The sequence below is a fragment of the Thalassophryne amazonica genome, chromosome 6 (genome assembly GCF_902500255.1).
Source record: "Thalassophryne amazonica chromosome 6, fThaAma1.1, whole genome shotgun sequence".
Lineage (NCBI taxonomy): Eukaryota > Metazoa > Chordata > Actinopteri > Batrachoidiformes > Batrachoididae > Thalassophryne > Thalassophryne amazonica.
Window position 1 is genome coordinate 44,296,035 of NC_047108.1, and position 24,052 is coordinate 44,320,086.

Genomic DNA, 24,052 nt, shown 5'->3' on the forward strand with positions numbered 1-24,052 from the left:
CTGAGTGGCTGTGTGGCTGAGTTATTAGGACCTCACCCTGATCACCTGAGGCTGGTCATGTGCAGCTCGTCAGGACTCACAGCTGTGGTGCATCTATATGGATTGGGGCATGGTTGCATTTAAGTCTGGAGTACACAGTGTGTATTTGCCAGGGACTCGACCTTGTGACCAGACGGGTGAAATCGACATCTAGAGAAGCATCTCATCATCATGGATGCAGAGACCGTACCAGGTTTGATGCCATGGTCTGTGAAAGAGGAGGGGGTGAGGTCTCACGCTCGTCAGCACACTTCCTGAGGTACTTTAGGTTTTGTGACTAACATGAGTACAGTCAGTAAATGTGGTGTCCCTCACACCTTATTATATTGAGCTGTTATGTTAGTCGTTTAATCAGCTTCCACTGCAGTGGAGAATTGAACTGGGTGTTCCATGCCTGCAGGGTGGGAAGCTGATTGGTGATTAAGCCAGGAAGTGTTTGCTGTTTATGTACACCTTTGAGTGGTCTCTCTGTGTGTGGAGTGGTGGACTCACATGATGGTTTCTTCTTTCACAGACTCGGTTGGTCGCGGCCACCTGGGGGGTGTCGGCGGGGTCCTTGGGTCCGAACTGTTCTGGCTCCGGACCGTTTGTGCTGCTGGGAGCGCACCGTTCTTCCACCTCGCCAGACCGCGCACTTATTTGTTAGTAATTTAGCACTCACTGTTATGTTATTAAATTCTGTTATCCTTTGAACCGTGCTCTGTTTCCTTTATGCTGGGTCCTACCTCAAACGCTGCTCGGTTCTCCGAATGCGTCCGACACATAACACTATTGGGGTGATATGGTACTATGAGGTCCCTAAGATAAGATGGGACCTGATTATTCAAAACCTTATAAGTAAGAAGAAGAATTTTAAATTCTATTCTAGAATTAACAGGAAGCCAATGAAGAGAGGCCAATATGGGTGAGATATGCTCTCTCCTTCTAGTCCCCGTTAGTACTCTAGCTGCAGCATTTTGAATTAACTGAAGGCTTTTCAGGGAACTTTTAGGACAACCTGATAATAATGAATTACAATAGTTCAGCCTAGAGGAAATAAATGCATGAATTAGTTTTTCAGCATCACTCTGAGACAAGACCTTTCTAATTTTAGAGATATTGTGTAAATGCAAAAAAGCAGTCCTACATATTTGTTTAATATGCGCTTTGAATGACATATCCTGATCAAAAATGACTCCAAGATTTCTCACAGTATTACTAGAGGTCAGGGTAATGCCATCCAGAGTAAGGATCTGGTTAGACACCATGTTTCTAAGATTTGTGGGGCCAAGTACAATAACTTCAGTTTTACCTGAGTTTAAAAGCAGGAAATTAAAGGTCATCCATGTCTTTATGTCTGTAAGACAATCCTGCAGTTTAGCTAATTGGTGTGTGTCCTCTGGCTTCATGGATAGATAAAGCTGGGTATCATCTGCGTAACAATGAAAATTTAAGCAATGCCGTCTAATAATACTGCCTAAGGGAAGCATGTATAAAGTGAATAAAATTGGTCCTAGCACAGAACCTTGTGGAACTCCATAATTAACCTTAGTCTGTGAAGAAGATTCCCCATTTACATGAACAAATTGCAATCTATTAGATAAATATGATTCAAACCACCGCAGTGCAGTGCCTTTAATACCTATGGCATGCTCTAATCTCTGTAATAAAATTTTATGGTCAACAGTATCAAAAGCAGCACTGAGGTCTAACAGAACAAGCACAGAGATGAGTCCACTGTCTGAGGCCATAAGAAGATCATTTGTAACCTTCACTAATGCTGTTTCTGTACTATGATGAATTCTAAAACCTGACTGAAACTCTTCAAATAGACCATTCCTCTGTAGATGATCAGTTAGCTGTTTTACAACTACCCTTTCAAGAATTTTTGAGGGAAAAGGAAGGTTGGAGATTGGCCTATAATTAGCTAAGATAGCTGGGTCAAGTGATGGCTTTTTAAGTAATGGTTTAATTACTGCCACCTTAAAAGCCTGTGGTACATAGCCAACTAATAAAGATAGATTGATCATATTTAAGATCGAAGCATTAAATAATGGTAGGGCTTCCTTGAGCAGCGTGGTAGGAATGGGGTCTAATAGACATGTTGATGGTTTGGATGAAGTAACTAATGAAAATAATTCAGACAGAACAATCTGAGAGAAAGAGTCTAACCAAATACCGGCATCACTGAAAGCAGCCAAAGATAACGATACGTCTTTGGGATGGTTATGAGTAATTTTTTCTCTAATAGTTAAAATTTTATTAGTAAAGAAAGTCATGAAGTCATTACTAGTTAAAGTTAAAGGAATACTCGGCTCAATAGAGCTCTGACTCTTTGTCAGCCTGGCTACAGTGCTGAAAAGAAACCTGGGGTTGTTCTTATTTTCTTCAATTAGTGATGAGTAGTAAGATGTCCTAGCTTTACGGAGGGCTTTTTTTTATAGAGCAACAGACTCTTTTTCCAGGCTAAGTGAAGATCTTCTAAATTAGTGAGACGCCATTTCCTCTCCAACTTACGGGTTATCTGCTTTAAGCTGCGAGTTTGTGAGTTATACCACGGAGTCAGGCACTTCTGATTTAAAGCTCTCTTTTTCAGAGGAGCTACAGCATCCAAAGTTGTCTTCAATGAGGATGTAAAACTATTGACGAGATACTCTATCTCACTTACAGAGTTTAGGTAGCTACTCTGCACTGTGTTGGTATATGGCATTAGGGAACATAAAGAAGGAAACATATCCTTAAACCTAGTTACAGCGCTTTCTGAAAGACTTCTAGTGTAATGAAACTTATTCCCCACTGCTGGGTAGTCCATCAGAGTAAATGTAAATGTTATTAAGAAATGATCAGACAGAAGGGAGTTTTCAGGGAATACTGTTAAGTCTTCAATTTCCATACCATAAGTCAGAACAAGATCTAAGATATGATTAAAGTGGTGGGTGGACTCATTTACATTTTGAGCAAAGCCAATAGAGTCTAATAATAGATTAAATGCAGTGTTGAGGCTGTCATTCCCAGCATCTGTGTGGATGTTAAAATTGCCCACTATAATTATCTTATCTGAGCTAAGCACTAAGTCAGACAAAAGGTCTGAAAATTCACAGAGAAACTCACAGTAACGACCAGGAGGATGATAGATAATAACAAATAAAACTGTTTTTTGGGACTTCCAATTTGGATGGACAAGACTAAGAGTCAAGCTTTCAAATGAATTAAAGCTCTGTCTGGGTTTTTGATTAATTAATAAGCTGGAATGGAAGATTGCTGCTAATCCTCCGCTTCGGCCCGTGCTACGAGCGTTCTGGCAGTTAGTGTGACTCGGGGGTGTTGACTCATTTAAACTAACATATTCATCCTGCTGTAACCAGGTTTCTGTAAGGCAGAATAAATCAATATGTTGATCAATTATTATATCATTTACTAACAGGGACTTAGAAGAGAGAGGCCTAATGTTTAATAGACCACATTTAACTGTTTTAGTCTGGTGCAGTTGAAGGTGCTATATTATTTTTTCTTTTTGAATTTTTATGCTTAAATAGATTTTTGCTGGTTATTGGTGGTCTGGGAGCAGGCACCGTCTCTACGGGGATGGGGTAATGAGGGGATGGCAGGGGGAGAGAAGCTGCAGAGAGGTGTGTAAGACTACAACTCTGCTTCCTGGTCCCAACCCTGGATAGTCACGGTTTGGAGGATTTAAGAAAATTGGCCAGATTTCTAGAAATGAGAGCTGCTCCATCCAAAGTGGGATGGATGCCGTCTCTCCTAACAAGACCAGGTTTTCCCCAGAAGCTTTGCCAATTATCTATGAAGCCCACCTCATTTTTTGGACACCACTCAGACAGCCAGCAATTCAAGGAGAACATGCAGCTAAACATGTCACTCCCGGTCCGATTGGGGAGGGGCCCAGAGAAAACTACAGAGTCCGACATTGTTTTTGCAAAGTTACACACCGATTCAATGTTAATTTTAGTGACCTCCGATTGGCGTAACCGGGTGTCATTACTGCCAACGTGAATTACAATCTTACCAAATTTACGCTTAGCCTTAGCCAGCAGTTTCAAATTTCCTTCAATGTCGCCTGCTCTGGCCCCCGGAAGACAATTGACTATGGTTGCTGGTGTCGCTAACTTCACATTTCTCAAAACAGAGTCGCCAATAACCAGAGTTTGATCCTCGGCAGGTGTGTCACCGAGTGGGGAAAAACGGTTAGAAATGTGAACGGGTTGGCGGTGTACACGGGGCTTCTGTTTAGGGCTACGCTTCCTCCTCACAGTCACCCAGTCAGCCTGCTTTCCCGGCTGCTCGGGATCTGCCAGAGGGAAACTAACGGCGGCTAAGCTACCTTGATCCGCACCGACTACAGGGGCCTGGCTAGCTGTAGAATTTTCCACGGTGCGGAGCCGAGTCTCCAATTCGCCCAGCCTGGCCTCCAAAGCTACGAAAAAGCTACACTTATTACAAGTACCATTACTGCTAAAGGAGGCCGAGGAATAACTAAACATTTCACACCCAGAGCAGAAAAGTGCGGGAGAGACAGGAGAAGCCGCCATGCTAAACCGGCTAAGAGCTAGTAGCTGTGCTAAGCTAGCGGATTCCTAAAAACACACAAAGTGAATAATGTGTAAATAATTTAGAGGTAATTCAGCAGAGGGAGTTCTTTAGTTAAGGCACGTGAAGATTACACTGTGAAGCAAATCGTTATCTAGGTAACTAGATCAATCTAACTGCGCAGATTAAACAGCTAACAGATACAGAAAAACACCGCTGTGCTCCGGAACAGGAAGTGATACAATACCGCAGTGAGAGCCAACCACCAGTAGAGGTAAGCAAGAGCCCACAGATATTTAAAGGCAAAAACACACACAAAACATTTTTTTATATACAGCTATATAAATTCAGGCGTTAAGGGGTTAAACAGTTCCTGGACATGTTGAGGCAACAGTTTATTGTTAACTTATACATGGTCTGTATCGAAATATAATCAACCAAGTCCCAAAATTTCAAAATATGTAAACAAGCAAAAGTGGGTTTGTTGGCTCACGATATGTTTTTTTTTACTTATAACTCTTATAGCTTTCTTTTGTAACAGAAATATTGGGTTTGTATTTGTTTTATATGTTTCCCCAAACCTCATTGCAGTAGGTCAAGTATGGGACAAGCAATGAATGATACAGCGTAACGAAGGAATGCTGGGAGAGGAAGCATTGTGCTTTATACAGAATCGCAATAACTTTTGACATAATTTATATGAGTTTTCCAACTTAATTTATAATTGATAAAAACTCCAATGCAGATATAGCAGAGGGTAAAAGGGGTGGGTGTTTATAAGCTTTTGCTTCAGCCTACACCCTTTCGGCCGCACAAAACTGGAAATTGCCTATGAGTTTTGTTTTTCTTTAATGAGAGATTTTTTTGTTGTTGTTGTTATGTGTACATGTGCACACCAAATAAAATTCATCCATTCATTCATTTCCCCTGTGGTCAATCACAGTAGTGCAAAAAGTCTTCCCTGTGATCAGACAGAACAGATGACAGGACTAACCCCGTGGACACAGTCCACAGGGCCACTCCATATCCAATGATCCAATTTTACAGTTATGATTGTCAACTGATGGCAAGAAGGTATGTATTATGCAGTGGTGGGCACAGATAACCAAAAAATTAACTTCGATAACAGACCCGTTTTTTAGATAGATTCATTGTCTGATATTTTCATTTCTTAATGATAACCCAGCTGGATTTGGTTGATTATTATTATTTTATGTTTGTCTTATGCTTACTTTCTATCATGTTGCTGAAATGTTTTTACTTTGAGAATAAAGAACATAATTTTTACCTGAGGCCATCAAATATGGCCATTGGGTAGTGCGAAGGCTTTTCGTCTGTCCGTCTGTCTGTACTCAGCATAAGTCCAGTCCTATTACTGCCAGACTCTTGAAATTCACAGGGAACATTCCTGGGACACAGACCTTGGACAAGGTCAAAGATGACTAAGCTTGATGTATTTTAAGAAGTATTTTAAGAGGTTAACAATTCACATTCTGTTTCAATTGCATCCATTTTTTTTGTGTGTGTGATTCGGATGACAGCTAATCAGAGCAAAGCTGCACTGTGACATCAATCACTGGTCTCTTCAAAACTGCTTCGTTTTGTATGTGTTATATACATGTTTTTGAGATATTATGTAAAAGCTAGCTTTTTACGTAATATACCAGGCGAACTTCCTATGGAGTTAAATTTGTCTCAATACCTGCAGATGCACAGAGGGTGATATATTATATGAACATTCCTTGATTTGCACAACATGAACAAATTATGATTTAATTTGAACATGTACAAATTGTACGGAAGACAATAGGATCTTAATAATTAATTCAACAACTGCAAATTATGAAGAACGCAACGCTCATATAGCCGAGGGTATTTTATTTAAACATCTTCAACACGGTTGAAGCCTGAAAGTTCAGCATTTGAATTGATGTTATAAAACAATAAACACATGCTGTCCAAAGAACATTATAACAGACAATACATTTTACTGTTGTTAAAACAGAGCCGAGTGTTCATTTGTGTTAATTGATTTTGATTTCATCCAATAACTCAAGTATGCCTACACTACAACTACTTTCTTGCTTTATACAATTTAAAAACATGGCAGAGACTGGGGGGTCAGGGGAGGGGGAAGTGGGGTGGGAACATTTTCAGGTTTCTGAACCTGCATTTACAGTGCATCTGGAAAGTAGTCACGTTTCACTTTTTCCACATTTTATGTTATATCTATTCCAAAATAGAGTAAATTGATTTCATCTGTCAAAATTCTACTCACAACACCCCACAATGACAACATAAAAAGATTTTTTGTTTAATTTCTGCAAATTTATTAAAAATAAAAACTAATAAATCACATGTACATAAGTATTCACACCCTTCACTCAGTACGTTGTTGATACACCTTTGGCAACAATTACAGCCTCAAGTCTTCTTGAATATGATGTCACAAGCTTGTGCGCCTATCTTTGGGCAGTCCATTCCTCTTTGCAGGCTTCCCCAGGTTTGTGCCTTGAGACCATCCTGTCTCAGAGGTCTACAGTCAATTCCTTCGACTTTGTGGTTGGTTTGTGCTCTGACATGCACTGTCAACTGTGAGACCTTATATGTAGACAGGTGTGTGTCTTTCCAAATCATGTCTAATCAACTGAATTTACCCCAGGTGGACTCCAATTAAGCTGAAGAAACATCTCAAGGATTATCAGTGGAAACAGGATGCACCTGAGCTTAATTTTGAGCTTCATAGCAAAGGCTGCGAATACTTACAGTCGTGCTCAAAAGTTTACATACTCTGGCAGAATTTTAGTTTTTTTGGCCATTTTTCAGAGAATATGAATGATAACAGAAAAACTTTTTTTTTCCCACTCATGGTTAGGGCCCTGTCCCACTGGGGAGAGGATTAATTGCGCATGAATTGAGTATACAAATTGCGGGCGTTCGTTGTCATCCACAACAAAAATGGCCAAAAATGACAAATGTCCCAGTATGAATTATGGCTATGTTAATAATATATAGCGGATATATGATGAACAATCACGGTTATATATAACGCATGTAGTGAGGAAACTGATCCGACACATTGAGATTATCACGGCAGTATTACTGGTGTATTATGAATGCATTGCTCACGTGTTGCACGTGCACAGTATCTGCATTGCGGTCATAAAAGAAGCGCACTCGCTCCTTTCGGCATCACTATTCACACCAACAATACAGCCTCTGGACCATTTGCTGGACTTGGACAAGTTGATCACAGAGTCAATGTTCATTTTGTCATGCAAGGGTTAGCTGTTCATGAGTTTGGGGAGCGGGAGGGTGAAGCTGCTCGGGGTGTGAGACTGTGTTTTTTTTTTTTTTTTGAGTGAGTTGTGGATAAAACAGCAACTCTTCCTTTTGTTGGTGTTAAATAAAAGTCCTGGATTGCAGCAGCTACGTCTTTGTGGATTTACACAGCCGGACCAGCACTGACTGGCAGGTATGTCGCTTTCTGCCACACTTTGGGTTTTAAGTGACGTGTTTGTTATGCATTCACAGATTGTCCGCAAATCAGCTGCAAAGCAGATGTAATAAAAGTGCTTTATTCGTGGCCAGTTTGTATACATTCGCTACAACATATTTTAGTTTGTGATGTGGACATGATGGGCATGCAATATATCTGTTTTACACACTGTCCCAGTCCGATGTCAAGCTGCAAATCCCCGTCAGTTGCGGATATCAGCGGTTAACGGCAGATATACAGCGCATAGAGTGAGTATGTATTGTGTATGAATTGAGTATATATGGAGTTTGTAAGGCGGATGTCATCCGCATTCAGATTTTTGAACAGCTCAAAAATCCTGGCTGCGGACATGCGTGCCTCTGCGGATGATCACGGGCGTTCGGATGACGGCCGACTCATACAGGCATGTTACACGGATATTGTGGATGTTTGGCAAATATGGGCCAATTTTGTGTGCAATCCATATGCAAATCCTCCTAAACGCCAGTGGGACAGGGCCCTTAGTGGTTGGGTGAAGCCATTTATTGTCAAACCACTGTGTTTCCTCTTTTTAAATCATAATGACAACAGAAACTATCCAAATGACCCTGATCAAAGTTTACATACCCCTGTTCTTAATACCGTGTATTGCCCACTTTAACATCAATGACAGCTTGAAGTCTTTTGTGGTCATTGTGGATGAGGCTCTCTGATGGTAAAGCTGATCCACACCAAAGAAAACCTACACCATCTTGGCCATTCATGCCCACCCCTGATATAGATGGTTTGTAAACGTAGTGCAAAGGTGGGTGCTTGTCATTGAGGTGGTTAACCATCTGCTTAGAAGAGAAGTAAGTTTCTGATTGGCAGTTGGCTTGTACAGATGTATTGTAGAGCAGCATAGCCAAATGGGATTATAATGTCTGTATATTCAGTTATTTAAAAAAAGTGTCTTTGCATTTACTGAGGTTAACATACACATGTATGGCCGTAGGAAACTTCTAAATGCTACCAGACCTCAAACAAAATTTTCATCTAATCATTCGTGACAAAAAGCAGTTTACTTTGGGTTTTTTAGCTTGTCCCATAGGCTTATGATGTGATGCTGTTTAGCCTGTTTGTCTTCTAACTCAATACGAGGCAGATTGTTGTTTAAATAATATTTTTTATTCATTCATTTTCTGCCACTTATCTGGGTCAGGCTCGCAATGGCAGCAGACCAAGCAACTCTCCCCACAGTTCCCTATCCTCAGCTAAATCTTCTAACCCTTCCTGGGTGATCCCAAGGCATTCCCAAGCCAGCTTGGAAATATCATCCCTCCAGCATGTCCTGGGTCTTCCTTGGGGCCTCCTCCCAGTTGGACATGCCTGGAAGACCTCCTTACAGAGAGGACCACAGGGCAACCTCACCTGATGCCCAAACCACCTCAGCTGCCTCCTTTTGGTGCGACAAAGTAGCGGCTCTACTCCGAGCTCCCCACGGAAAACTAAGCTTCTCACCTTATCTTTAAGGGAGACACCAGCCACCCTCCTAAGGAAGTACATTTCGGCCACTTGTACCTGCCATCTAGTTCTTTCGGTCATGACCCAACTCTCATGACCATAGGTCAGAGTAGGAACGAAGATTGACTGGTAGATTGAGGGCTTCGCTGAGCTTTTGGCTTAGCTCCCTTTTCGTCACAACAGTATGGTAGAGCAAATGCTATACCGCCCCTGCTCGCCAATTCTCTGGCCAAGCTCATGCTCCATTGTCCCCTCACTTGTGAACAAGACCCTGAGGTACTTGAACTCCTTTACTTGAAGTCTGTTCAGAAATAATAGCCAAGAAAATGTTCTGATGCATTAGCAAGAAAGAACATTAGCAAGAAAGTGTTTTTAAATACACTTTCATGCATCATAAAATAACACTGCAAATCTCAGAAAGTTAACAGCAAAGCGTATTGAAAATACACTTTCATGTGTCATGAAGTAATACTGCAAGTGTAATAAAGTTTACAAAAAAGTTTTAAAAGTATATTTTCATATGTGATAAAGTAAAACTGTAAGTGTCAGGAAGTTAACACTATTTAAACCTCTGGGGCCGACACCGTCGTATACGACGGCTGAGACCAAGCTTTACTAAATTATAAATACTTTTTAATGATATGCGATAGAAATGTACTTTTTTTTGCTGAAAAGTTAACTCCGCGGACTTTCGAGCCACCATCCACCATCTTTGTACTCCTCATAGAAGCTGTGTGATGATGTGAGCAATGTGAGTGTCCAATCAGAATTGGTTCACCGTCACATGGTTTTCCAAAATCCAATCGTAGGGCAGATTCACCTCACATGACACACCAAAGATTGTTTATAGGAGTGATGTTCTAGTTGGCCTGTTTGAATAGCCCCCTGGCTGCTCCAATGTGCCCTGCGCCATTACGCACAGCGAAAGTGAGCAGATGGAGGGCCTCTCATACAATCTCATGTGCTCAAACAGAGTGTGTGAGTATCAGGATTGCTTGACTAGTTTTCCTGTGAATGTTACTGGATAAGCTTGTGGCAAGCTCTCTCACTCCAACGTAAAGCACTGTTTACCATATCAATGAGCGAGGGGGAGGGGCCGCACCTCAAACTGAATGAGCCTCGAAGTGTGAATGTTGCTTTCAGAGCAGGAGAGAACAAACACACAGTCAACTTCATAGTAGAAGTTTGTGATGTGACCTTTGTGTAATAGCAGACAGAAATTGCTTTGAGATGAAGACAGACACAACGCATAGACCATTTTGTATGTATTGTTCAAAATGTGCATTTGTGTTTATTGGTTTGAACCTTTTTGTTGTACAGTCTTTCACATAAGAGCCCAAATTACCTTTATAAAGTGTCAAAACAGTTGTTTATTATAATTTTGTGTGTTTTAAATAAATGTGTGTGGAAAATTATTTTCCACTTTACTTTTTCCTTTCTTATTTTTTATTGTAAACCTGTATTACACTTATAAAACACAACTATAGCATATATATTTTGAAAGTACAGGTTGTCCTGAAAAAAAGAGACATAAAACTTGATTGTGGGATGCAGGGAGAGCTGTTAACAGCAATACTAAAACATGCCAGGTGAGTGAACTGTCCAAAAAATTCCCTCAGACCCCAAAGGGTTAACCACTGAATCTGAAACAGGACGGTAGATGTGTGAAACGACGTGGAATAAGTCTCTTTACCAAAGGGTATTCCATGTGACTTTAGTGACCCTGTGGCCTTGGTGGAGGTTCTAGTTACAAATTGAATTTTTTATTTCACTTTTGATGCTCTGGGTGCTTTTTACCTTGTCTGCTGCTTTACAATGCTGTTGGAACCTTAATTTCCCTGAGGGAGTCTTCCCAAGGGATCAATAAAGTTCTATCTAATCTAATCTAAATCATAGAAGTAGAGTGATGAAATGCCAACTTCTGATCTCTGGGGTTGAGGTGGTGCCGCGCATGTGTGAGAGGACTTGGGGATTTTCACATCCGCTCTTTTACTCTGCAGCCAGCGCTTTGTCCACAGGCAATATAAACTGCTTCTGCTTGGAATCAACATCACAAAATAATGTTAAAGGTTATGATCAATTATTCTGAGTAATTTACAGTCTTACATTTTGTAGCTGCCCGATTATCGCTCACAGAGTCACGCTGCTCTGAGAATGAAAATGATTTGTCAGTGCTGAGCTGTTATTGCTGTGAAGGTTTGGAAACAACCGGTTAGGTTGAAAGATCAAGATATAACCCATGTATCCCACATGACGGGAACTATTCAGAAAAAATATGTCTTATATAAAATGTTGATCTTGGAGTCGATTTGCAACAAGGCAAGTTTTAAAAACAGTTAAAGTCAGTTTCAGCTAAGGGAAGAGGAACGCCACCCTTTTATTTGTTTTTATTTTTTTATGTGATTTCTGGTCCAAAAGACCAGCTTATCTTCTTGTCCATTATTTTCTAGTCCAAATCTCGATGTTAAATTTGTTGTCATTTGCACTTCTACAGGGATACAGTTGCTATTTATTTAAATTTATTAAGATCTTATTCTCTGTTCAACTTGTACTTATTTTATTTTATTGGTATCCCAATGTAAACGATCACACAGTATATATATATATATATATATATATATATATATATATATATATATATATATACACTTACTGCTACTTACATTAACTGATGAGATTATAATGTCTTTGCAATCTGTACATGTTTAATCGAGCTACTCAGTGTTGTCAGGTTTTAGCCTCACATGGACCACAATGGAACTAAGCCTTTTCATTGTGTCATCTGTGTATCATTGATATATTCACCTTTCTGTGTTTACATTGATTTTACAAAATTAACTCAATCAATTCTGTAAATACTGATGATTTCTGTTTTACTCTAAATCATATATATATATATATATATTTATATATATATATGATTTTTTTTCCAGGCGGTAATTTTTTTTTTCCAAAATAGAGTTTATTTATGTTTGAGAGGTCACTCACATTTTTGAGGTGCAAATATGCAGATATGACTGAATAAAATATTTTATATTTAGTAACTTTGTGGAACAGCCTCCCTCATCATGTGGTAAATGTTCCAAGTGTTATTACTTCAAAAGTGTTATGTGTCGGATGCAGGTGGAGAACCGACCAGCGTTTGAAGTAAGACCCAGTATAAAATAAGCAGAGCACGGTACAAAGGATAACAGAATTTAATAACATAACAGTGATGTGCTAAATTACAAACAAATCAATCAATCAATCAATTTTTTTATATAGCGCCAAATCACAACAAACAGTTGCCCCAAGGCGCTTTATATTGTAAGGCAAGGCCATACAATAATTATGTAAAAACCCAACGGTTGGCTACAGTGGGAAGGAAAAACTCCCTTTTAACAGGAAGAAACCTCCAGCAGAACCAGGCTCAGGGAGGGGCAGTCTTCTGCTGGGACTGGTTGGGGCTGAGGGAGAGAACCAGGAAAAAGACATGCTGTGGACGGGAGCAGAGATCGATCACTAATGAGTGCGCGGTCTGGCGAGCTGGAATTACGGTGCGCTCCCAGCAGCACAAACGGTCCGGAGCCAGAAACAGTTCGGACCCAAGGACCCCGCCAACACCCCCCAGGTGGCCGTGACCAACCGAGTCTGTGAAAGAAGAAACCATCATGTGAGTCCACACTCCACACACAGAGAGACCACTCAAAGGTGTACATAAACAGCAAACACTTCCTGGCTTAATCACTAATCAGCTTCCCACCCTGCAGGCATGGAACACCCAGTTCACATTATCCACTGCAGTGGAAGCTGATTAAACGCCTAACATAACAGCTCAATATAATAAGGTGTGAGGGACACCACATTTACTGACTGTACTAATGTTAGTCACAAAACCTACTGTACCTCAGGAAGTGTGCTGACGAGCGTGAGACCTCACCCCCTCCTCTTTCACAGACCATGGCATCAAAACCTGGTACGGTCTCTGCATCCATGATGATGAGATGGCTCTCGAGACGACGATCTCACCCGTCTGGTCACAAGGTCGAGTCTCTGGCAAATACACACTGTGTACTCCAGACTTAAATGCAACCATGCCCCAATCCATGTAGACGCACCACAGCTGTGAGTCCTGACGAGCTGCACATAACAAGCTTCAGGTGATCAGGGTGAGGTCCTGATAACTCAGCCACACAGCCACTCAGTCCTAAACGCAAGCCACCTGGAAGGAAAAACAAAAGACAGAACAGAAGACAGAAACAAAAGGCAGCCAGGCACCCCCAGCCATACAACAGCACCCCACCCTCACGGGAAGCCTCCTGGCGACCACACAAACCTGGCCCAGGAGAAACACCCCCCTCCAGGGACCATGGCTGGAAACCGTATCTGCATTCATCTTCCAACAGAATCTTCATCTAACAGAACGGTTGACGTCTTCTCCTCTGACTGCATCTTTGCCCTTGTTTCTGTCAGTCAATTTGCACAGGTGTGGCCAGGAGTTCTTGAACCTGTGCGGTCAGCCTTTGTCCAACCATGTTTAAAGTCTGATTAGTCATAAAACAAAAAAGACAAACACAAACAACCAAACCACCCCTCCCACCCCAGAGGACCGTCCCATCAAACCCCGGGAAGAGGAGAAAAGAAAAACAACCCAAACTTAAGCTTGCAAATAAAAAACGCTAACACCCCCCCGACGACATGTAGGGACCAACACCCCCCAGAGGACATCCCGCCAGCTCCAGGAGTAATAACCACAGCCGAGGTCCCTCTGGGATCCAAAGTCACCCACGGGGACTCCCAGCGCCTCCCAGAGGACCGTTCCATCAAACCCCAGGAGACGCCCCCCCCTCATGACCAACGGACCCAGCCCCGGCCGTCTATGGCTAGATGGACCCACAGCCCTTTCCCCCCCAGAGGACACCACAGTCACACCCTGAGGGCGGAAACTGGGGGGAAAAACAAAAGGAAAAAAAAACATACAAACAAAACAACCCCAACCCCACCCCCTCAGCGCAGTGGAAACTGGAAGCACGTCCAGTGTCACCAACCATGACTATACCCCAGAAGTCACCCGGGAGGAGTGGAACAGCGGCAATGGCAGACGGCACAAAACGGCACCACCCCTCCGACTTTCAAACCAGCCACCAGCTGCGGGTATATTCCACTGCCCCAAACCTCAGCCACGCCGATGGCAGACGGCTCAAAGGCGCGCTGAAGCTGGAGGTGGAACAGGGAATCAACAAAAACAAAAAAAACAACAACACCCCGAACCCCCCCCCCCCTCCCAGGTGCAGAGGTTACCTGGGAAATTGCCCAGCATAACCAAACTGCACCACTCCAGCAACGCCAACAACCTACGGCTCACACGGCTGGAGCCAGAGGACAAGAGAGGGAATAAAAAAAAATACCCCAACCCCCCCCCCCTCCCGGGTGCAGAGGTTACCTGGGAAACGCCCAGCCTAACCAAACTGCACCACTCCAGCAACGCCGACACGTACGGCTCACACGGCTGGAGCCAGAGGAGAAGAGAGGGCATAACAAAAACAAAAAGAAAGAAAAAAGAAAAAACAACCCAATTACCCCCCCATCACCCCCCAGAGGACCGTCCCATCAAACCCTGGGAGGTGAAACCAAAAGAAATAAAAAGAAAGACTAACAGACTAACATAAATTTACTTGGGTCCTTTTTTATGCTCCAGACAGACTGCAGGGTCACGACCCCAGAACACTAATAGTGTAAAACATCCCACACAAAAACCAACTCAAAAAACACCCACAAAAAATGAACCAACACAAAACTAATAAGTGACTTATACCGTTAAGCTCAAACAAATGGAACACACCTGTTCCACCTTAAGAGCATTAACGGTAATGTGACTCAGCCACCAACAGAGGGAGCCAAAGTGCTGAAAATAAAAACCCCTTTGGTAACCGAGAAAACAACTCATGCTGCTTTCCCTGTGCGCAGCTACGTGTAACACACAACCAAAATGTGCTTCAATTAAATTACGCCGGAGCTGACACAACAGACGCAGTAGTTATCTTCACCCGGGGAAACGGGGCTACAACTGTAACAACAGGAAGCACAGCGACCCGTGCCACAGAGCTCCGCCGTGCGCGTTCACCCATTACAGACCCACTCATGCAGCTCCCATTTTACCTCTTATCCGGTCGGAGTGTGACGCGAAGCCGTCGCTTTTCACACTCCACAACAACCCACGGATAAGGCAACAACACAGGAAACACGGCTGCAAGAGAGCTCAAATCAGTATTCAGTAATGGGTTCTCAGACACGCACCATCCGGGCGGAGAGCACCCGCAACTGATCCGGATAACTTCTGAACGTCTGCTGCCGCCTTCCCGGCACAGTACCGTCTCTGCTACCGCTGGGTCCGTGATGTTTGGCCAGAGACTACTGTTATGTGTCGGACGCAGGCGGAGAACCGACCAGCGTTTGAGTCTCTGGCAAATACACACTGTGTACTCCAGACTTAAATGCAACCATGCCCCAATCCATGTAGATGCACCACAGCTGTGAGTCCTGATGAGCTGCACATAACAAGCTTCAGGTGATCAGGGTGAGGTCCTGATAACTCAGCCACACAGCCACTCAGTCCTAAACGCAAGCCACCTGGAAGGAAAAACAAAAGACAGAACAGAAGACAGAAACAAAAGGCAGCCAGGCACCCCCAGCCATACAACAAAAAGAATACTATGATTATTTTTAGTGTTGATTTTATTGACTGATGATTTTATTATGATGTTTGATGACTTTTAGTGTACTATTTATGAGTTTTATACGGTTATATTTATGAGTTTTATTGTGATGCTTTTTTAAATGACGAATGATGTGTGCTTTTATTGTATTTTATACACGTTTTATGAATCATTAATCATTATTGACTTCAATCACAGCCACAGAAGCCTAAAACGTTTTCTGGGTTGTCAAGGTGTCTTGGTGGCTTTCCTCACTCTTCTCCTTCTTGCACAGTCACTCAGTTTTTGATAGCTGTCTACTCCACACAGATTTACCATAGAGTGTCATACTGTTTGTATTTCTTCATAACTGATGTAAATAAAGTTCAAGACATATTCAGTAACTTGGAAATGTTCATGTATCCATCCCCTGACTTGTGTGAAGAAAACCGGCAATTAAACTGATTATTTACAGGTATTATACCAAAGGGGCTGATTACTTATGTAACCCATCATCTTGGCTTTTTAAGGAAGATAATTTTAGAATTTTTTTATATTGAGAAGCCTGGTTTACTTTTTGTATTTAAAATGCCATAAACAAATTAAAATGTGTGAAATACCAAGGGGCTGAATTCTTTTGCATGCCACTGTAGATGCAGCTGTATTTATTACTTTAAACATTGAATTTTGATTTGTATCAACTAATTGTTCACTCTTAGTAGAAACTATCCTGCTATATGCAAATTCTACACCTGGATCAGCCGATGGTAACCACGTCGTGACTCTACATCTCATGGTTTGAATGTTTATGTTTGCCTTCATTTAACTGATTTTTCATTCAGTTGAAGAAGACGATCAGACATGCTGCTGGTATCTGTATTATATCATAGATTATTATGACACAGAACATAGAGAACAGTAATGTTTAATAAACGCTGATGCTGCTGTATGAGAGACTGTGTGTGAATAATGTTGTCTTCTGTGGAGCGGAGTTCCAGAGTATCGGGAGCTGGCAGCGTGGTCCAGGCCACCCAAAGCGATGAATAAACCTGAGATGTCAAACAAGCTCAGAGGAAGGATAAATACTTCAGCATGAGGGAAGAGAGAACTGACCAGGCTGTGGGAGGGGGGGCTGATAACAAGAAGGCAAGAATAAAGTGAAAAAGAGAAGGAAAGTGTTAATGAGTGCGTTTGTGTGTGGATGACTGTGCGTGTGTGTTTTACAGTGCAGTTCTGTCTCAGGGGATTTTAGGTGTAATAACACAAACTATGGCCCATTAGTCAATGAGACGGTGTGGGCGTTTGAGCAAGTGTGATTTTCTTATCATATCTGTGAAATTAGAGTCAGTGTATACAGTCAAAATACAGGAAAGAACCGACGATTCTGAAGCTGTGTTAGCATTTCTCCTCATGTGCTGGCACTGCCAGCGGTCTCAGAGGCAAAAAGACATAAAGTCATGCTGAATGCAAAGTACGTCATTCATATTCTCATCTTGTGTGCATTCTAGAATACAACCCTAATTCCAGTGAAGCTGGGACGTTGTGTAAAATGTAAATAAAAACAGAATACAATGATTTGCAAATCCTCTTCAACCTATATTCAATTGAATACACCACAAAGACAAGATATTTAATGTTCAAACTGATAAACTTTATTGGTTTTGTGCAAATATTTTCTCATTCTGAAATGGATGCCTGCAACATGTTTCAAAAAAGCTGGGGCAGTGGTATGTTTACCACTGGTCTTTTTCCTCTTTTGTCCAGAGGACATGATTCATGATTTCCAAAAACAATTTGAAATGTGGACTCATCAGTCCACAGCACACTTTTCCACTTTGCGTCTGTCCATTTCAAATGAGCTCAGGCCCAGAGAAGGTGGCGGCATTTCAGGATGTTGTTGATGTATGACTTTCACTTTGCATGGGAGAGTTTTAACGTGCACTTGTAGATGTAGCGACAAACTGTTAACTGACAATGGTTTTCCTGAAGTGTTCTTGAGCCTACGCGGTAAGATCTTTTACACAATGATGTCGGTTTTTAATGGAGTGCCGCCTGAGGGATCGAAGGTCACGGGCATTCAATGTTGGTTTTCGGCCTTGCCGCTTATGTGTAGAAAGCTCTCCAGATTCTCTGAATTTTCTGATTATATTATGGACTGTAGATGATGGAATCCCTAAATTCCTTGCAATTGAACATTGAGAAACATTGTTCTTAACTTGTTGGACTATTTTTCCATCCAGTTGCTCACAAAGTGGTGATTCTTGCCCCATCTTTATTTGTGAAGAGCTGACACTTTTGGGGAAGATCCTTTAATACCCAATCATGAGTGTCATGAGTGAAAAGTGCCTTGTGTTTGATGTCTTCTGACACCGTCTGTGTTGTTTTGTGTGAAAAGTAAATGACACTTTTTTGCAGCAGCCGGCAGCTGCCCTGCCTCCTTCTGCTGGGGGAGGGCTGAGCTCCTCACAGCGGCCTGACTGTTGCAAGACATACAACCCCAATTCCAATGAAGTTGGGACATTGTGTGAAATGTAAATAACAACAGAATACAATGATTTGCAAATCCTCTTCAACCTATATTCCATTGAGTACACCACAAAGACAAGATATTTAATATTCAAACTGATAAACTTTATTGTTTTTGTGCAAATATTTGCTCATTTTGAAAAGGATGCCTACAACACATTTCAAAAAAGTTGGGACAGAAGACTGGGAATGTAGAATGCTCAAAGAATGCCTGTTTGGAACATGCCACAGGTGAACATGTTAATTGGAAACTGGTGAGTGTCATGATTTGGTATAAAAGGAGCATCCTCAGAAGGCTCAGCCATTCACAAGCAAAGATGGGGTGAGGATCACCACTTAGTGAACAACTGCATGAAAAAAATAGTCCAACAGTTTAAGAACAATGTTTCTCAATGTTCAATTGTAAGGAATTTAGGGATTCTGTCATCTACAGTCCACATTTCAAATTGTTTTTGGAAATCATGGACGTCGGGTCCTCCGGACAAAAGAGGAAAAAGACCATCCAGATTATTACCAGCGCAAAGTTCAAAAGCCAGCATCTGTGATGGTATGGGGGTGTGTTAGTACCCATGGCATGGGCAACTTACACATTTGTGATGGCACCATCAATGCTGAAAGGTACATCCAGGTTTTGGAGCAACACATGCTGCCATCCAAGCAACGTCTTTTTCAGGGACGTCTCTGCTTATTTCAGCAAGACAATGCCAAGCCACATTCTGCACATGTTACAACAGTGTCGCTTCGTTGTAAAAGAGTGCGGGTACTAGAGTGGCCTGCCTGCAGTCCAGACCTGTCACCCACTGAAAATGTGGTGCATTATGAGGCAGAAAATACGACAACAGAGACCCCGGACTGCTGCACAACTGAAGTCGTACTTCAAGCAAGAATAGGAAAGAATTCCATCTACAAAGCTTCAACAATTTGTGTCCTCAGTTCCCAAAGGCTTATTGAGTGTTGTTAGAAGGAAAGGTGATGTAACACAGTGGTAAACATACCACTGTCCCAGCTTTTTTGAAATGTGTTACAGGCATCCATTTCAAAATGAGCAAATATTTGCACAAAAACAACAAAGTTTATCAGTTTGAACATTAAACATCTTGTCTTTGTGGTGTATTCAATTGAATATAGGTTGAGGAGGATTTGCAAATCATTACCTCCGCCAAGGAGGTTATGTTTTCGGTCAGGTTTGTTTGTTTGTTTGTTTGTCTGTCTGTCTGTTGTACGGATTTTGATGAAATTTTGTGGAGTCGTAGGAAATGACAAGAGGAATAAGTGATTAAATTGTAGTGGTGATCCGGATCACGATCCTGATCCCGATGCTAACACGTTAGCATGTCTATGGCCAGGGCTTAATTTGAGGGGGAGCAAGCCGGAACGCGCTCCGGAAACTCTGACGTTGGCTCCGCCAGCTATTTATCCCTTTATCTACGGCGATGGCGCCCACGCTATATTTTCCATATGTATCAAAGTGCATTGTTAAGCTAACACCAAGGGCTTTCCAATGATATATGGTGTATTACGATAAACGTAAGCCTGTGATGTCATAACGCAGAGGAAAAACACGGAAGTTTCACACTAGTGCGCCGCTGATTCTCATTACCGTAAGTTCTCATGTAAGCCCTCACTCTGAAAAAATTCAACACTGACACGTGCTTTCCAACAGTATGCTATATGTTGCATATATTATGGTAAAGTGCGTTCGGTGACTTTTGAAACGAGGGAAAAGTATGAAAAAGAGCGCAAAAGTGACAGAAAAGTACAGAGACAGACAGCAAACATAAATGTAGTAATTTTTGAGGAAAAGGCAGGGTGTTAGTGTCATTTGTGAAGGTGTGTGTGCGTGTTTGGGTGTGCAGTTTATTTTAAGTGTGGCGCACAGCATTGTTTGCAAGCCCCCCCGCCCTACAAATTAAGCACTGTCTACGGCATTTTCAATGTTAAAAGTTAGCATTAAGCAGTTGCAGCTGTCATCATGTTCGGGTGCATTTATTTTCAAATTGTAATATTTCTTAAATTTATTTTTGTTTATATATTAATAATCTAATGATTATTATATACAATTTTAGAGAGACAGACTAAAAGAAATAGATCACTGTGCCAAGGAGGGAGTCTTTTGTCTGTCTGTTTGTCAGCAGGATAACTCAAAATGTTTTGAACGGATTTTGATGAAATTTTGTGGAGTGGTTGGAAATGACAAGAGGAACAAGTGATTAAATTTTAGTGGTGATCCGGATCATGATCCGGATCCCAATGCTAACACGTTAGCATGTCTATGGCATTTTCAGTGTTAAAAGTTAGCATTAAGCAGTTGCAGCTGTCATCACGTTCGGGTGCTTTTGTTTTCAAATTGTAATATTTCTTAAATTTATTTTTACCTCCACCTAGGAGGTTGGAAATGACAAGAGGAACAAGTGATTAAATTTTAGTGGTGATCCGGATCACGATCCGGATCCCGATGCTAACGCGTTAGCATGTCTAAGGCATTTTCAATGTTAAAAATTAGCATTAAGCAGTTGCAGCTGTCATTCGTTCGGGTGCATTTGTTTTAAATTGTAATATTTCTTCAGTTTATTTTTTTTTATATATTAATAATTTAATGCCTATTACATACAATTTTAGAGAAAGAGACCAAAAGAAATAGATCACTGTACCAAGGAGGGAATCTCTTTAGGGTCAGTGACCCTATGGCCTTGTTTAGAGAAGTGTTTCATAAATGTTAAAAAATTCATATATTTGCAGTTTAGTTGAATAATAAATTGAATTTTGTCTCTTATTTGTTTTGTCTATAAGCACATGCAATATCAATATCAGTGCTCAGATGACAGTAGCTTCTGGGAAAGGTGCAAGTTGCAATAAACTGTGATGACAAGCGCTAAGGATACATGCTATCCAGTCACAGCAGATGAAACTTTTTTACTACTGAGCAAACATCATTGTTAGACTTTTTAGGTTCAATGATTCCACGGCGTGTAGATGTTATGGTGTCAGTGACCCCATGGCCTTGGCGGAGTTTGCACTCTCTGAGTGCTTCTAGTTGTATTCTGTATTCATTTACATTTTACACAATGTCCCAACTTCATTGGAATTGGAGTTGTACATTTTCGCGTTACAAATGTTTTGACTGTTAAGGTTTTCCTCACTATGCCAGCAAAAAGATGTTAGAGGACGGAAAGAAATTTAGCAGAAGCTAATTGGTCCACTGATGGTTTTCAAAATTATTTAAAAAGCTAATCTGCTAATGAAAAAGTTACCTTTGCAATTAGCAGTTGGCAGATTAACAGAACTGTGCCCACCACTGGTCACCAACCTTAATAGGTGAATGCAGCAAACTAGCTTAGTGGGCGTAACCAGAGGTGTAAAACTCAGAAAGTAAAAACCCTCCCCATGTGTTGCTTCTACCTCTGCACCTAAAACAGGTGATCTCAATAATTAGCTCATCCACCTGCCTGAAGAGCTGAACTAATTACAATCAACTGGTTTATTAGGAACATTGAACAAATATGTGGCCGGACTTTTACTTTCTGAAGCCGGAGTTTTGCACGTCTGGGCGTAACCAATAGTTTAGTCGTAATTTATCAATACTTTTTTTTTAATAATTTACTTATACTTACTTACAATTGTACATATGGAACACGAAAGTGTCCTTTATGTTTTGGTAATATTTTTTTTAAATTTTAAAACCAGTTTGTCTTGGGGAAAAATATTGTCTTCATCATTTTCAGGGGGAGAAAGCTGCTCCAAGGAACCTTCGAAATGAGACAGCCCACTTGCGGCATGTATGACGAATGCAGTTGAAGGCTTAGAAGGCTGCATAATTTGGGACACAGCCAATGTCTGTTGCCTTATCAGAACAAAAGCTGATCGGTCCAGTGACACATCAGTCCAATCCTCTGATATCACATACACTGAAGAATTACAGTGAAAGACATTAAAATTTAAAGTACTCCAAGAAGTGATGTCATTGTGAAGTAAGAAAACTATGTTTTAGTCCAGAGTGACTTTGATGGATTGTAGTTAGGACTGTGGCAAAAATAAATTAATTAATTAAAGCAAAACCAAACAAAAATCTGCTATGTCTCGCCTAAAGATGCAGAATTAAAACATGACTTTATACTATCATCATTAATTTCTGCATCTGTAAGGTGATTGGAATCTTGATGAACATTAAACTGCATTGGTCCTCTGTAAAATTGTTCACAAAAAATGTATCCATAAGCTCAGTACTCCAATTCTTTCATCCTCTTCCCCATATCTGACATCCATCTGATTTTCTCTTGAAATTAAGATTAAGTATTGCTCTTCACAAAAGAACAAAATTTATCCATTCTAAACCTCACCGGATTTAGAAAAAAAAAACCTTGCAAACACAGAAACTAATTTAGGTACTGTGGATGTGCTGTCAACGTAATGCGTCAGTATTCAAGTGCTGCGACCATGTTTGGCATGGACAGCAGCCGTGTACAGCAATGTTTTGTTCATCATTCAATGTTTGACGAAAAAAGAACCATAAGTGGTTTTAACAACAATCAGGTGGTCAAAACGTCAGGAGCATAGCGCTGAATGCATGAAGTTTCATGGGGCAGATCGTGAAATTGCATTGAAAGTAAGTGAACATCCTGTTGTGATCCAAACACACAAGTGAATGTGGACTAAATTCACATATCCAAGTGAAATAACCCAGAGTTGTGGTTTAAAATGATACATAACCAAGAATTTCAAATACTGTATGATGTGGTAGAATAGTGTTTATCTTGGCCAACTTATCGCCCATATATACCACGTGTGTGAGTGGATTACAAGCCAGGAACATACAGCTGTCATATTCTACTCATGAGGAGGAAACAATATGAAGATTTAATGACCATAAAACATCTGATAGCTTCACAAGACAGTGGCAGTCTGAACTGTATTGTGTGTGGGATGGTGGGATGGTGTGGTGTAACTGGGTGTTGGGGTAGGGCCAGGGTTATGGTTAGCCAGAAATTTGGGAGTCTTTTGAATTTATACTTCACTGTAATTTCTCATATGCAGTTCCCCTGCAGCTGAAATTTCTGCTAGTCTCATAGAGTTCGAATGACTGTTATGTAATTCAGATGCAGATTGATCCAATGCGGAAAAATTAAGGGGTTCAGACTTCAAACTATCAGTACCATCCAGCTTGCTACAGACCGTTCAAAAAAATAATCAATGCAGCAAAGACTAGATAAGTGAAGGTAAGTATCATTGCCAATTTGTATTTTTACATTTTTAAAGGATTATTAACTGAGTGAGTGGTCTGTACGCAGAAATATCAGACTGAAGTGTTGAC